At 43.8% G+C, this 12,921-nt stretch overlaps 1 protein-coding gene across 1 annotated transcript in view; it reads left to right on the top strand.

The window, feature by feature from the left end:
* Positions 1 to 12,921, top strand: part of RGS12 (regulator of G protein signaling 12) — a gene marked incomplete at its 3' end in the record, with an annotated part of 381,119 nt that overhangs the window by 153,975 nt on the left and 214,223 nt on the right. The gene's annotated exons all lie outside the window — the stretch shown is intronic.

Here is a 12,921-nt window from a genome sequence, read left to right as displayed (position 1 = left end):
CTGCCTGTTCATGGGACTGTTGCTTTGGCCTAACAAAGCTGCCCTCTATGTAAGCACCGCATTTGTGAATCTGTGCCATCCATACCAGTCCGGTTGCACCTTATCCATCATGACTGCCTGAACTAAAGCTTTATCCCCAAGCAGCAGCGCCCATCAAATCTTTTTCTTTCTCCAGTATATTTGAATATAGTTGATAATATTGGTTAAATTACAATAGTTATATAGACATTTCATGAAACATTAGGTCATGAATATTTACTTGAAGTCATGGAAAAGTCATGGAATTTTATTGGTAAAAATGTGTACGAACCCTGATATATTTCATAATTATTCGACTTAAAAAAAGAAATAACACATGTACAAAACCCACTATACAGTATATTATACTGACCATAATTATGAACTAAACTTTACCCATGTTGGTGATCTCTTCAGACATTCTTCATTTCTGTTACCTGTATGAACAACACCAACACCCGAGTTCTGTCCATGCTTGCCTTCCCTTTTCTACAAAGACTGAAACATTTTCACTCAGCCAGACCAAGCATAAAAGCAGTCTGAGACAGTTCTGTCAATCAGCAATCAGGAGCAGTCCTGAGACAGTTATGTCTCCTAGCAGTCATATCATGCCTGCATGTCTACAGCCACCTTGTTTAAGGGCGCATTTACTTGGATGAGATAAGATTTGTCACTTTGGTACAGAGATGACACTTGAGACAAGAAATAAAGGATGCAACAAAGCATATACTAATGATCAGATTTACTCTTCTAGTCTATACTGCTCAGTTTGCCATACTGGTTATACCAGAAAGCGTGACCTTTAAAGTGACACTCTTATCGCAGAAGAAATGCAAGTAATGGCCTTGCAAATAACAAGGTATAATACCTCTCAGGCAGGCGTCCAGCCCTATTTTCGCTTTGCTGAAAATCTATTGTGGCTGAAAATTCCTCAACATCTAGCATACTTCTGAGAGTGTTGGATGCCTGCGTTCTCCGCCATGTGCTGTGCTTCTGTCTGTCAGTCCCTACATCATTTTATCACACAGGAGATATCTACACAGAGCACACTGGGGGCCCGGGCATGGATTTGGTAAGATTATTTAAAGGACCTGTCTATTTCATCCAATATAGTATCTGTGTATTATGGCTATCTTGTATATGGTACCCAGGTGTCTCCATCTAGATATGAAAATTGAAGAATTTGTTTCTGTACTGGATATGTTATCATCTCCAAGACTACTTCCTCATATTCCACTGGTCACAAATATTTGGAGTGCTGAACTTTCCAAAAGAGAAGGGGTAGTATGATTCTAAGTTTATCTGAGAAAGGGCCAATAAGAGAATAGATAAGATATAGAAATAAAAAAAATATATACACTATATCTGTGGGGAGGAGAACAAGAGTAGAAGGTAGAACAAGCCAATGCAGAAAGCAAGGGCAGATCCTCCCTGGGGGTATGTCTTTATGAATATTCATAGGATAGCTTCAGATCCCTCGACCTACAGTATCTAATCCAAGTTAGGGAGCTAGAATTTTGTGACCTGATGTATAGATATGGGTCCATCATTAAAATGTATTTCCAAGATTCTCCTATTGGCTATCTTTTATAGTTATATCCAGAGTTGTATAAAGTACTCGAAACCCATACTTGAGTAAAAGTACAAGTGCTCAGTCAAAAAGTGACTTGAGTAGAAGTGGAAGTGCTCGATCAAAAAGTGACTTGAGTAGAAGTGGAAGTGCTCGATCAAAAAGTGACTTGAGTAGAAGTACTAAAGTATTCAAAAAATTTTGTATTTAAGTATTGCAAGTAGTTTTTTTTACAAATTTTGCTACTCAAGTACTGAAAGTAAAAGTACCAGTAGTTTTGAAAAAAAAATAGCTACTCAAGTACTTAAAGTAAAAGTACAAGTACTGTGTTATGTAGTTATTAAAGAAAGAAGTCAAAAGTTTGAACATCATATTGTTTTTTATTATTTCAAATTCAGCTTTTATTTATACATACAGTAGCATTTATTTTTGTATGCGCTGATAATACACATGTTTTGAGCTTCATGAAATCTGCCATCTACTGTTCTGGCAGTGGTAATTTTTATAATGGTAACAAGTAACTATGCAGCACAAAAAAAAATATCGGAGTAGAAGTATTGAAATCATCGAAAAAATGTAGTGAAGTAAAAGTGGAAGTAGGAGAAAAAAATTCTACTCTAGGAAAGTACAGATATCGCCTTTCGGTACTTAAGTACAGTAGTGAAGTAGTTCTACCTAGTTACTATACATCTCTGGTTATATCAAACAGCCCACCAGGTTTTATGGTGTTTCTGTTAGGTATCTTTCAGGATCAAGGTGGGTTCCTCCAAGTCTTGTTTCTGTACTGGATATGTTATCATCTCCAAGACTACTTCCTCATATTCCACTGGTCACAAATATTTCGAGTGCTGAACTTTCCAAAAAAGAAGAGGGGTAGTATGATTCTAATATTATCTGAGAAAGGGCCCATAAGAGAATAGATTAGATATAGAAATTAAAAATATATATCTGTGGGAAGGAGAACAAGAGTAGAAGGTAGAACAAGCCAATGCAAAAAAACAAGAAAGTGAGGGCAGATCTTCCCTGGGGGTAGCCCTTTATGAATATTCATAAGATAGCTTCAGATCCCTCGACCTACAGTATCTAATCAAGTTAGGGAGCTAGAATTTTGTGACCTGATGCTTAGATATGGATCCATTATTAAAAAGTATTTCCAAGATTCTCCTTTTAGCTATCTTTTTTTTGGTTTCAAAAAGGTAACTTTATTGAAAAAACAAGAAAGGTGCAACATATAGCAAGTATAGATATGCACATTGTTTTGAAAATAAACATACTCATACAGTAGGCAAAATGAAAAAAGAATAAGAGCCGGTTCACACTAAGGCTCCGTTCACATCTAGGCGTTTTGGGGCATTTTTGGGGAGTTTTTCTGCTCTAGGATCAGTTCTCAAAACGCCCAACAAGACAAATCCTATTCATTTCAATGGCCCCTGTTCACATCTGAGCGTTTTGACGCTGTAAGCAAAACGCCCAACGCTCAAAAAAGTACATGAGCTTCTTTTTGGGCAGATTACAGGCGTTTTCCATTGGTATCTATTCAATCAAAAAACGCCTGCACAAAAAACGCTACGCTCAGGTGTGAATGTAGCCTAAGGCGACACGACTCCTTACTACTTCGGGGGCGACTTGTGCATTACCATGCCCCATGACTTCGGAGCAACTTGCAGGGACTTCACATAATGGAAGTCTATGCAAGTCGCTCCGAGGTCGCCCGGAAGTAGTACAGGACCCTTTTTCAAAGTACAAGTCGCTCCGAGGTCGCCCGGAAGTAGTACAGGACCCTTTTTCAAAGTACAAGTCGCTCCGAGGTCGCCCGGAAGTAGTACAGGACCCTTTTTCAAAGTACAAGTCGCTCCTATTAGAACGGGTCCTGTAGCGGTCAATGGACCAAGAGGGAGCACGACTTGTCAGGCTGACAAGTCGCCTGACAAGTCGCGCTAGTGTGGACCGGCTCTTAGACATAACTTAGAACATAACTAGCCAATCAACCTTTTGGCTATCTTTTATAGCTGAACCAAACAGCCCACCAGGTTTTACTGTATGTTTTTTCTGTTGGGTATCTTTCAGGATCGAGGTAGGTTCCTCCATATCTTGTATTTCAATTTGTGTATACCAAGGATGCTCAATCTTTTGAAGAGTGAGGGCCACCTAAGTGATTTGGTAACCAGTTGTGGGCCACATTGAGCTATGGGATTTACTTGGCCACCAAAACTGATCATGTAAAGGAGCCCTTACTGTCCGGAGCCCCTATAAAACTGCTTTCACACTGATGTGCTGTGGTTACCCGCACCACGGGTGCATCACAGTGCACCTGCGGGTTAGCTGCACTGAGCCATAGATTTCTATTACATCTTGCGGGTCTGAAAGTGCACCAAATCCACAGTATGTATTACGCTAGATTTCGACCTTTGTGTTTTTGTGGCTCGCGTTTGCGCGGGCACGGCAGCCCATTTAAATGAATGGGTTGCCGCGCATGCGTTTCCCCCAGAAAAAGCTGCATTCATCTTTTTAGAAAACGCGGGCCACTGGGAAATCGCATTGGTCATTTTGACCATGTGATTGTTCCTGCACCCATAAGTGCCGGTTCACACTACCCCGGCACGACTTCGGGGGCGACCTGTGAAGTCGCGACTTGCACGGACTTCATATAATGAATGTCAATGCAAGTCGCTCCGATGTCGCCCGAAGTAGTACAGGAACTACTTTCTAAGTCGGAGCGACTTGAGTTGCTCCTATTAGAACGGTTCCCGTAGCACTGCATGGGCCGCGACTTGTCAGGCTGACCAGTCGCCTGACAAGTCGCAGTAGTGTGAATGGGCACTTAATGTGGTGCGTTTTTACATGCTTGGGGTGCCATTTACAATAGAACGTTTGTTTATTTCTACAAGGTTGAACAACGCATTTACCAAATAATGTAAATGAACCAATGAAAATAATGCCCCTTTAAAAAACTCTAAATGTCCAGAGCTAATAGGGTTAGTAAGGGTGATGTTGGCCGTTCTGAAGATAATTGCTGCTGATGTCAGTGGGAATCCCCAGTAGCCTATAAAACCACTGACGTGTGTTGTGAATCTCAACAAGAAGTGAAATTTGACAGTTCTTTTATACAGAACACACCAAAACCATTGTAGAGTAACGTTTTGTTCCTATTCAGTGGATGATATCCAAATTTATATTGTGTTGCTCTGTCCTTTCCTTCTTTTATCTCTAAAGTTTTCTCTGCAGACGTGCTCAGCGCTGGCTAATGCTCTTCCAAACAAGATTTTATGCTTAATTCTAGGAAATACAGATCTAATCACAATTACTAAAATCCCATGACTTTAATATGTTAATCTAATTTCAAAAGTTGTTTTTCCTACTTTTTTATTACTGCAGTTTTTATTAAAAGCATAGTTGGTGATCCTGCCATGAAGACCCTTGTTCAGACTCTTAAAGGTTGACAACACTTGTGCTCCTGTGTTGCCAGTCTGTCACATATACTCTGGCTGTGACTACAAGCACATTACGCATGCAAAGTTCACCATTTTCAACAACAGGTGGCTGGTCCAGAGCAGTGATGCACACTAAGGGCCAGTTCACACCATAGAAACACAGTCCGGATGCATTCCAGATTCTTTTCTACATGCACGTTTTTGACGCGTTTTTGATGCATCCAGTGCATTATTCCCCCTCTTTTTTGCTAACCTTAAAAAGGACATGTGTGTTCCAGTACATTTTTGGTGCGTTCTGGTGCATTTTTGATTCGTTTTATCATGTTCCAGTACAATCCAGTCCAAAAAAAATGCAGCATGTTCTACTTTTTTTTCTGGAACTGGAAAGCACTGGAACTGACCGCACTGGTGTGAACTTTGCCATTGAAAACAATATAACTTACCATCCATGCGTTTTTGATGCAGTGAAAAATGCACAGGACTGCATGTGGTGTGAACTGGCCCTAAAAGTCATCCAGTTAGGCTTTAGATACACTTTAAAGGGCAACGCCAGTCAAACAGCCAGATATTGGTTTAACCTTCATTCGATTCAGCTAACATGTACTTTCAAAGAAAACAACTAAGCGCTCAGTGAAAAACGTTAGGGCTCAAACCTAAGAAAAACAGCTTTTTATAGGGATGTACTGAATGGGATACCTTTTTGGGGCTGTGTCTTTATATAAAGAGCACAGGTTTCTGTCCTGTACTTTCTGTTCAGCAGACTGAATACCTATGCCTGCTTTATGTGCAATAGGGTAACCAGTCCCGACAGCACCCCTTTGTAGTTTTAGCTTAATTAATGGTGTAGGACCCCCCCCCCCCCCCAACAGGAGCCACTGGGTAATTTGGGTTCTCTGTTCTGCATCTCAACTACAAGAATACCCTCTGCCCCTCTGACATGCCTGGTTAAATGAAAGTTACTGCAAGCCCTATAAGAACACGAGTATAGATACCTTTAACTCGGCTGTGAATTAGCACCAGGAAATAGACACAGGACAGTTTAGTGGTAAATTAACTCAATGTATCGGTAAGGTTTAGAATAAATGGTGGTTTGAGTATAAACACATACAGAAGGTAGGTTCAGACTTAGTCTGCTAGACCGGATAATCACTATGCCAAGGTAGCTTAAAAATAGAGTTTTGTGCCCCTAAACTGTGAAAAACCTGTGAATAAGCAAAGTCAGCAATAAACAGTGCATCAACTGTAATGTGAATAATAATACTAGTTTAGAGTGCACTTTAAGAGAATGGCTAGGGTATGGGGCAATGTCCCCTGAGCGGTACCTCCTTATCATAAGTAATAAATGAAGGTCTCTGTGTAGCAGCTGTAAGGGGATAGTTTTTAGTACTAACTCTTGCACCAGCTAGCCTTGGGACCCAGTTGTATCATTGGTGCACATGAGAATAGTCCCAATCAAGCCTGCAGGCAGCAATAAGGCTACTAGATGGCTGTATGGTGAGTTCCTAAAGGGATCAGTTTCTGTAGCAGCAGATAGTAAATCTCCACAGCAACAGCTCACCAGTCCCAGTGATATTGCAGCTCACCAGGTCTCCCACAGCGATTAGTCTACTCTGCTCTACACTCAGGTTACTCTGGCTGTCCGCACGCCTGGACTTAGCACTCCAGATCCCGCTCAGGCCGCTGTTATGCAGTAGTGGTGGTGCACATTGGACAGCTATGTGCATGATTTTGGCTCCCTCAAGGCAAGAGAAAGCTATGTCTGTACATCCTGAGAATGCAGCTCTTTACCCTTCTCCTGGCAGTGGGAAATGCAGTTCAAAAGCTGATTACAGTAGAGTTTCTCTCCTCTAGACTACAGTTCCCACAGTGTAGTGCTGCCTTACTCATTCTATTGAACTCTTCCTGCTGAGCAGCTCCCTCTCTCCACATGTAGGGAAGAAACAAAGGAAGATGGCAAACTTTCCTTTCTCCCCGCTTCTATAGGAGCTGGGGTGATATATTCATCTTGCTAACAAGATCCTGAAAAATGTTGTCCAAGCCGACTGAGGGCCTGACCAAGCTGACTGAGCTGACCGAGCTGAGCGGATGGTAATGTCGAAAGATGCGTGCCGCACAAAGCCAGATTGGGCCGAAAATTGAGACCTAGCTTTGCAGCCTACTCGTTGCATTCCGGGACCTGACCAAGCTTTCTGAGGGACTGATTAGGCTGTCCAAGTGCCTTACCAAGCTGTCCGAGGCCTGATCGAGCTGAGCGGATGCAGACGGTTCGCCTCTTGTAGCCGGATCGGGCCAAAAATTGAGGCTGCAGCTTGCGGGCCTACTTGCGGTTGATGGAGCTGGCTGTCCGAGTGACTGAGCAAGCTGTCCGAGCGACTGACCAGGCTGTCCGAGCTCCTAACCGAGCTGTCCGAGCTGCTGATCAAGTTGACTGAGCTATTTACCAGACTGCTTGAGCTGCTGACTGGGGTGATAGAGCAGTGGATGGGCGTCCGTGCTCCCCTGCCCCCTGGGGGTGGATATATGGATTGCCTGGCACTCCCTTTGAACCGGGGGGGTGCCATGGGGGCATTGTTGTTTGTGGGTACTGCCTGCGCGTCGGCGTCACGGCGGGCCCCCTCCTCCCTTTTTTAATGGGCTATGTCCTTTATGGTGGGCGACCCTTAGGTCTATTAGGTGGTCCTTTTGTGGACCCTTAACCGGCGTCTTCTTGCAGGACTGTGGTCAAGCGACCTTCCCTGCTTGTTACGTCCTCAGGTTGACTCTATTTGGTCTGCGTTCACGCACTTCTGGTGCGCTGCGGTGAGGATGATTCCTTTTTTACTGCACATGTGCATGCAAGGGCACTGGTGGGTGTACTGATTTTATTGGTGCAGAAAATTTTAACATGGAGGGCGCAGGTCCCTTCGGGGCCCACAGATCCCCTAAAAGTGGCAAAGGTACTACCTTTTCCCACCTACTGTGACACAATTGACGCGAGTCAGTGGAGTTGTTCTAAACGCAATAATGGTAGCCACACAAAAGGCTCTATCAGATCTTCCCTTTACGGTGGCCTGCCTTTTTGGGCCTTTTTTGGATGAACTGATGAAAGGGCTCACAGGTGGGAAGAGTACTCTTCTTCCTCTATCCACTAAGGGCAAGTCACCGTGTAATAGACAGGGCCCTTATTTTTCAGCCCACAGGCGGTCCCTTCGTGCCTCCGGCATGCAGGAGAAAGGACCTAAGCCACTTAGGTCATCTGGGGGTTCCAAGAAGACGTGGTCAGTTAAGCCGTGAATAGGCCCCTCCAGATCTGTGGACAAATCTCCGTCTGCATGAAGGGACGCCCTCACCCGTATGTGGGGTGGGGGGACATCTTCGTTTTCTGCCTGGAACCAGGGACCTCCTTGATTCAGGACAAATGGTCCCATGAGCTGCTCTGATCGTGTTATATGATTGAATTCAGGTCCCGACCGTCGGATAGATTCTTCCTGTCCAATCTACGCCTATCTTCAGATCGGTTGAGGGATCTACAAGAGGCGGTACAAGATCTGCTGTCGCAAAGGGTAATTGTGCCGGTTCCCTAGCTCTCGGGAATGCTTTCAAGGGTTTTATTCAAACCTGTTTACTGTTCCCAGGAATGAAGGGAAAGTGCGTCCAATTCTGGACCTCAAGGCTCTGTCTGAACTGCTTTGTGTGGGTACAGAGGTTTTGAATGGAGTCCATTCGCACGGTAGTGGTGTTCCTACACCAAGGGGACTTTTTGGCCTCTATCGATTATCGAGGACACATATCTGCACATCCCTATTTACGCTTGACACCGGTGTTTTCTTTGCTTTGCTGTAGGAGAGGAACATTATCAATTTGTGGCGTTACCCTTTGGTCTCACCTCCGTCTCCAGGGTCTTCACCAACGTGTTGGCTCTGGTATTGGCATTACTTTAACAGCGGTGATTGCGGTACTAGGGTACCTGGATGATCTCCTCTTAAGAGCAGACTCCCACTCCGTTCTGGTGAGAGATCTGTCATTCACTGTACGGACTCTGCAAGAGTTCGGTTGGACCATCAATTTCATAAAATCTGCTCCGGCCTGAGCCTCTGCAAAGGTTTTCTTCCCCCTGAAAAGCTGCAAAAGTTGCAGGGGGCGATTCGGTTGCTGTTATCCAGCACTCTGTCTTCTTTGCGAACTTGCATGCGGGCTCTAGGCCTGATGGTGTCTACCTTCGGGGTGGCTCCGTTTGCTGTTCCACACGAGACCTCTGCAAAGGGGTATTCTTGCCAAGTTGAACAAGGGGCCAAAATCTTTGGACAATCTGATTCGGTTGAGTCAAAAAGCCACAAGTGCTCTTCAGTGGTGGCTCCATTCCTTGGCCCTGCAGCAGGACAAGGCCTTTTTTCTTCCATTGTATTAGACCATGATAACCATGGCTGCCACGCTGTCTGGCTGGGGGGGGGAGGGGGGGGGTGTACATGGAAAGCTGTATGTCCAGGGGACCTGGACTCTGAAAGATATTCCGGAACTCAGAGCGAAAAGCTTGTCACTGGACAAATCGTCTGCAGTTTTGAGGATTTGTTTCATCTCTCTGTATTACCTGAGGCCAGTCACTGCACTGTGTATAGGGAAGTGTTTACAATCACTTTAACCACTTCAGCCCCGGAAAGTTTTACCCCTCAATAACCGGGCCATTTTTGCGATATGGCACTACGTTACATTAACTGACAATTACGCGGTCGTTTATTTGCTGTACCCAAATAAATTGATGTCCTTTTTTTCTAAAAATTAAAAAATCTAAATTCTTCAACAATTTAGGCAATTCTGTTGCATATTTTTGGTAAAAAAAATCCCAATAAGAGTATATTGATTGGTTTGCGCAAAGGTTATAGCGTCTACAAACTATGGGATATTTTTATGGAATTTTTGTTTATTTTTTTACTAGTAATGGCAGCGATCAGCATCTTATAGCGGGGTCTGACACTGCTGTGGACAAATCGGACACCTAACTGACAGTTTTTTGGGGACCAGTGACAGCAATATAGTGACCAGGGCTAAAAAATTATGCACTGTTACTGTACTAATGACACTGGCAGGTAAGGGGTTTACATCAGGGGCGATCAAAGGGTTAAATGTGTTCCCTAGGGGGTGCTTGCTAACTGTGGGGGAAATGCTCTGACTGGCGGAAGACAGAGATCTGTGTTCCTGCTTAGCAGAAACACAAGATCTCCATTTTCTCCCCTGTCGGAATGTCGATCTGCCTTGTTTGCATTGGCAGACCGCTGTTTTGCCTCTCTCAGGAACGATCACAGACATTGGGTCTGCCAAACTCGCTGATTGGCTCCCCCTTGTCCAAACAGCGCGCATACGGGTTACTGGCAGCGCGCGCGCCCCTAGAGGCTATTGCATGAAATGATGTACAAGTATGTGATTTCACGCAATAGAGCTACTTTGCCGCAGTAAATGTACGTTACGCGGTTGGCAAGTGGTTAAGGTATGGATGCCAAAAGGCTGAATAACAATTGTGCTGTGAATCTCGGACAATTCTGATTTCTCCTGTGGATGTAAAAGTGTGTTCTAATTCTCAGGAGCGTCTAACCCGTCTTCCTTCCACATGGTAGATTTCACAATAGTGACGTGCTTTTTTGGGTGCGTCCGCTCTTCCCCCTCACAAGCCTGACACTTGTATGAAGTCACTTTATAAGCATGTCTCCGACTAGACTGGAGATAAGCAGAGGTAATTCCATGGTGACGCACTGGAGCTGCACTGGACAAGCAAAAGCAGATTTCTTTTACATAAAAGAACATTTTTGAAGAAATAGACTCGTTTTCCATTACCACCTCTGTAATGTTTGGAAATGTACTAATCAGAACAGCCACCAACTATCTGATATAAAAAAATGTCTATAAATCTATCATAGATGAATAAAAATGTTTTCTAGAAGGCTTGCGAGTCCTGAACATTTTTAGGGCTTGTTCACACCACTCAGCGTGTGTAATTGTGTGCCTTATGCTGGATACACACTATACAATTTTCTTTAGAGTTTTTCCTTTAGATTTACCAAAACCATATAATATGAGGTCAAACCTAAACACTTTCAATTTGTATGCAATCAGGCAGGCCCTTGCACTACATAGTTGAAGGTAAATCTAATGGAAATCTACCAACAAAAGTTGTATAGTGTGTATCCAGCCTTACATATGATTTGGTGTGTAGTGTGAGTTGTTGAAATGCATTACAGTGCTTGATTTTTTAAAAAATAAAATTTCATTCTATGCACTGCAGTGCATTGCGATACATTACAGTCAGTGCTGGAACAAGGTCATCTAGAACCCAGGGCGAACATGCCGAATTACATCCCCCACCCCATAAAAATTGAGCACTAATCTGCATGCCTACCCCCCAAATATAAATTCCGCCCTCCTACCAGTACAAATCTGCTCCCCCTACTGAAATTACCTCCTTCCCAGCACAAATCTTTCACCCCTATCCCCCCCAACTAAAATCTTATCTCCCCATATGCCCCTAGCACAAATCCCCCCCCCCCCAAGAAACAAAAAGGCCCCCTCCTAGCACAAACACCTTGAATGTTCTCCTCTAGCACAATCCCCCCCCTCCCCAAATCCCCCCCCTCCCAAAGTTCCCCTCCTAGCATATATACTCACAAATCCCCCCCCCCAAAAAAAAGCATTCCTAAACTCCCCCCCCCACCATATCACCTTTTCTAGCATTATCCCCCAAAATCACCACTCCTAGCACACCTTTCCAAATTTCCCCTCCTAGAATTATTCTTACCCACTATCACTCCACAGTGTCCTCCGCCCCAACACAAATCCCCTCCCCCCATCTCCTTGTGCTGCCCTCTACCTCACATGACACCATAGTGCCCAGGGCAGGTGCCCGTCCTGCCCACCCCTTGTCCCAGCCCTAATTACAGCTCATTTCAGCAATCACCAATGCAATGGTGGAAACTGTAGCCATAGAGCATAGGGCAGATTGCTTTGTTCTTGTTTGGGACTGCATTGGACGATGCTGCTAGTGTGAACGAATGCATAAATGAAAGGTAAAATCATAGGGAGATTTTTTTTTAGTACATTACTGGCTTCCTGTTCAGTAATTTGTCTAGTTGTGATCATTGTTTTAGGCCTGATTTAGCTTCAAACATCACTTTATGTTATTTTGGAAGAACAGGCTAGACGACAAAGTTGCATAAGTTTTGAATTCCTCATAATTTTTGTTGCGGAAATATAACATCCAGAGCACGCACTTCTTCATCTTATAAATGCTTTCAAATAATTAAGTCAGATTATGCAGCTTTATTTTTTATTTTATCTCTTCACAATCTTCTGATCAAAATGTTCCATTCTCATACTTAAAGTGGTTTAAAGGCTGAACAATTTTTACCGTAATGCATTTTTTGCACTAACCACTTGCCAACCAGCCGCCATAGTTTTACAGCGGCAGGTCGGCTTTATTACGTGAAGTGACATACCTGTACGTTGCTTTGTGTAATAGACAGTGGGGGGCGGCAGGCCACCCGCGATCGCTCCCCATGGAGACAGAGCAGCGGTCTGCCTATGTAAACAAGGCAGACCACCGTTCTGTCACAGATGAACACAGGGATTCTTTGTTCATCTATTGAGTACATCCCCCACACAGTTAGAAAGTACTCCCTAGGAGCACACATAACTCTTTGATCGTCCCTGGTGTTAACCCCTTCCCTGCCAGTGTCATTAATACAGTAACAGTACATATTTTAGCACTGATTATTGTAGTAGTGTCACTGGTCCCCTCAAAAGTGTCAGTTAAATGTCTGATCTGTCTGCCGCAATGTCGCAGTCCCGCTAAAAATCACTGATCGATAACAGATCTTATAAGGAATTGGGCAAAGTGATCTAGAGTGATAGATGGAAGAGGTTTGGAGTAACTCATCT

Source organism: Pelophylax lessonae (assembly GCF_965119305.1).
Source record: "Pelophylax lessonae genome assembly, chromosome: 1".
Lineage (NCBI taxonomy): Eukaryota > Metazoa > Chordata > Amphibia > Anura > Ranidae > Pelophylax > Pelophylax lessonae.
Note: the sequence above shows the minus strand (reverse complement) of the source record. Positions and strands in the feature narration are given on the sequence as shown.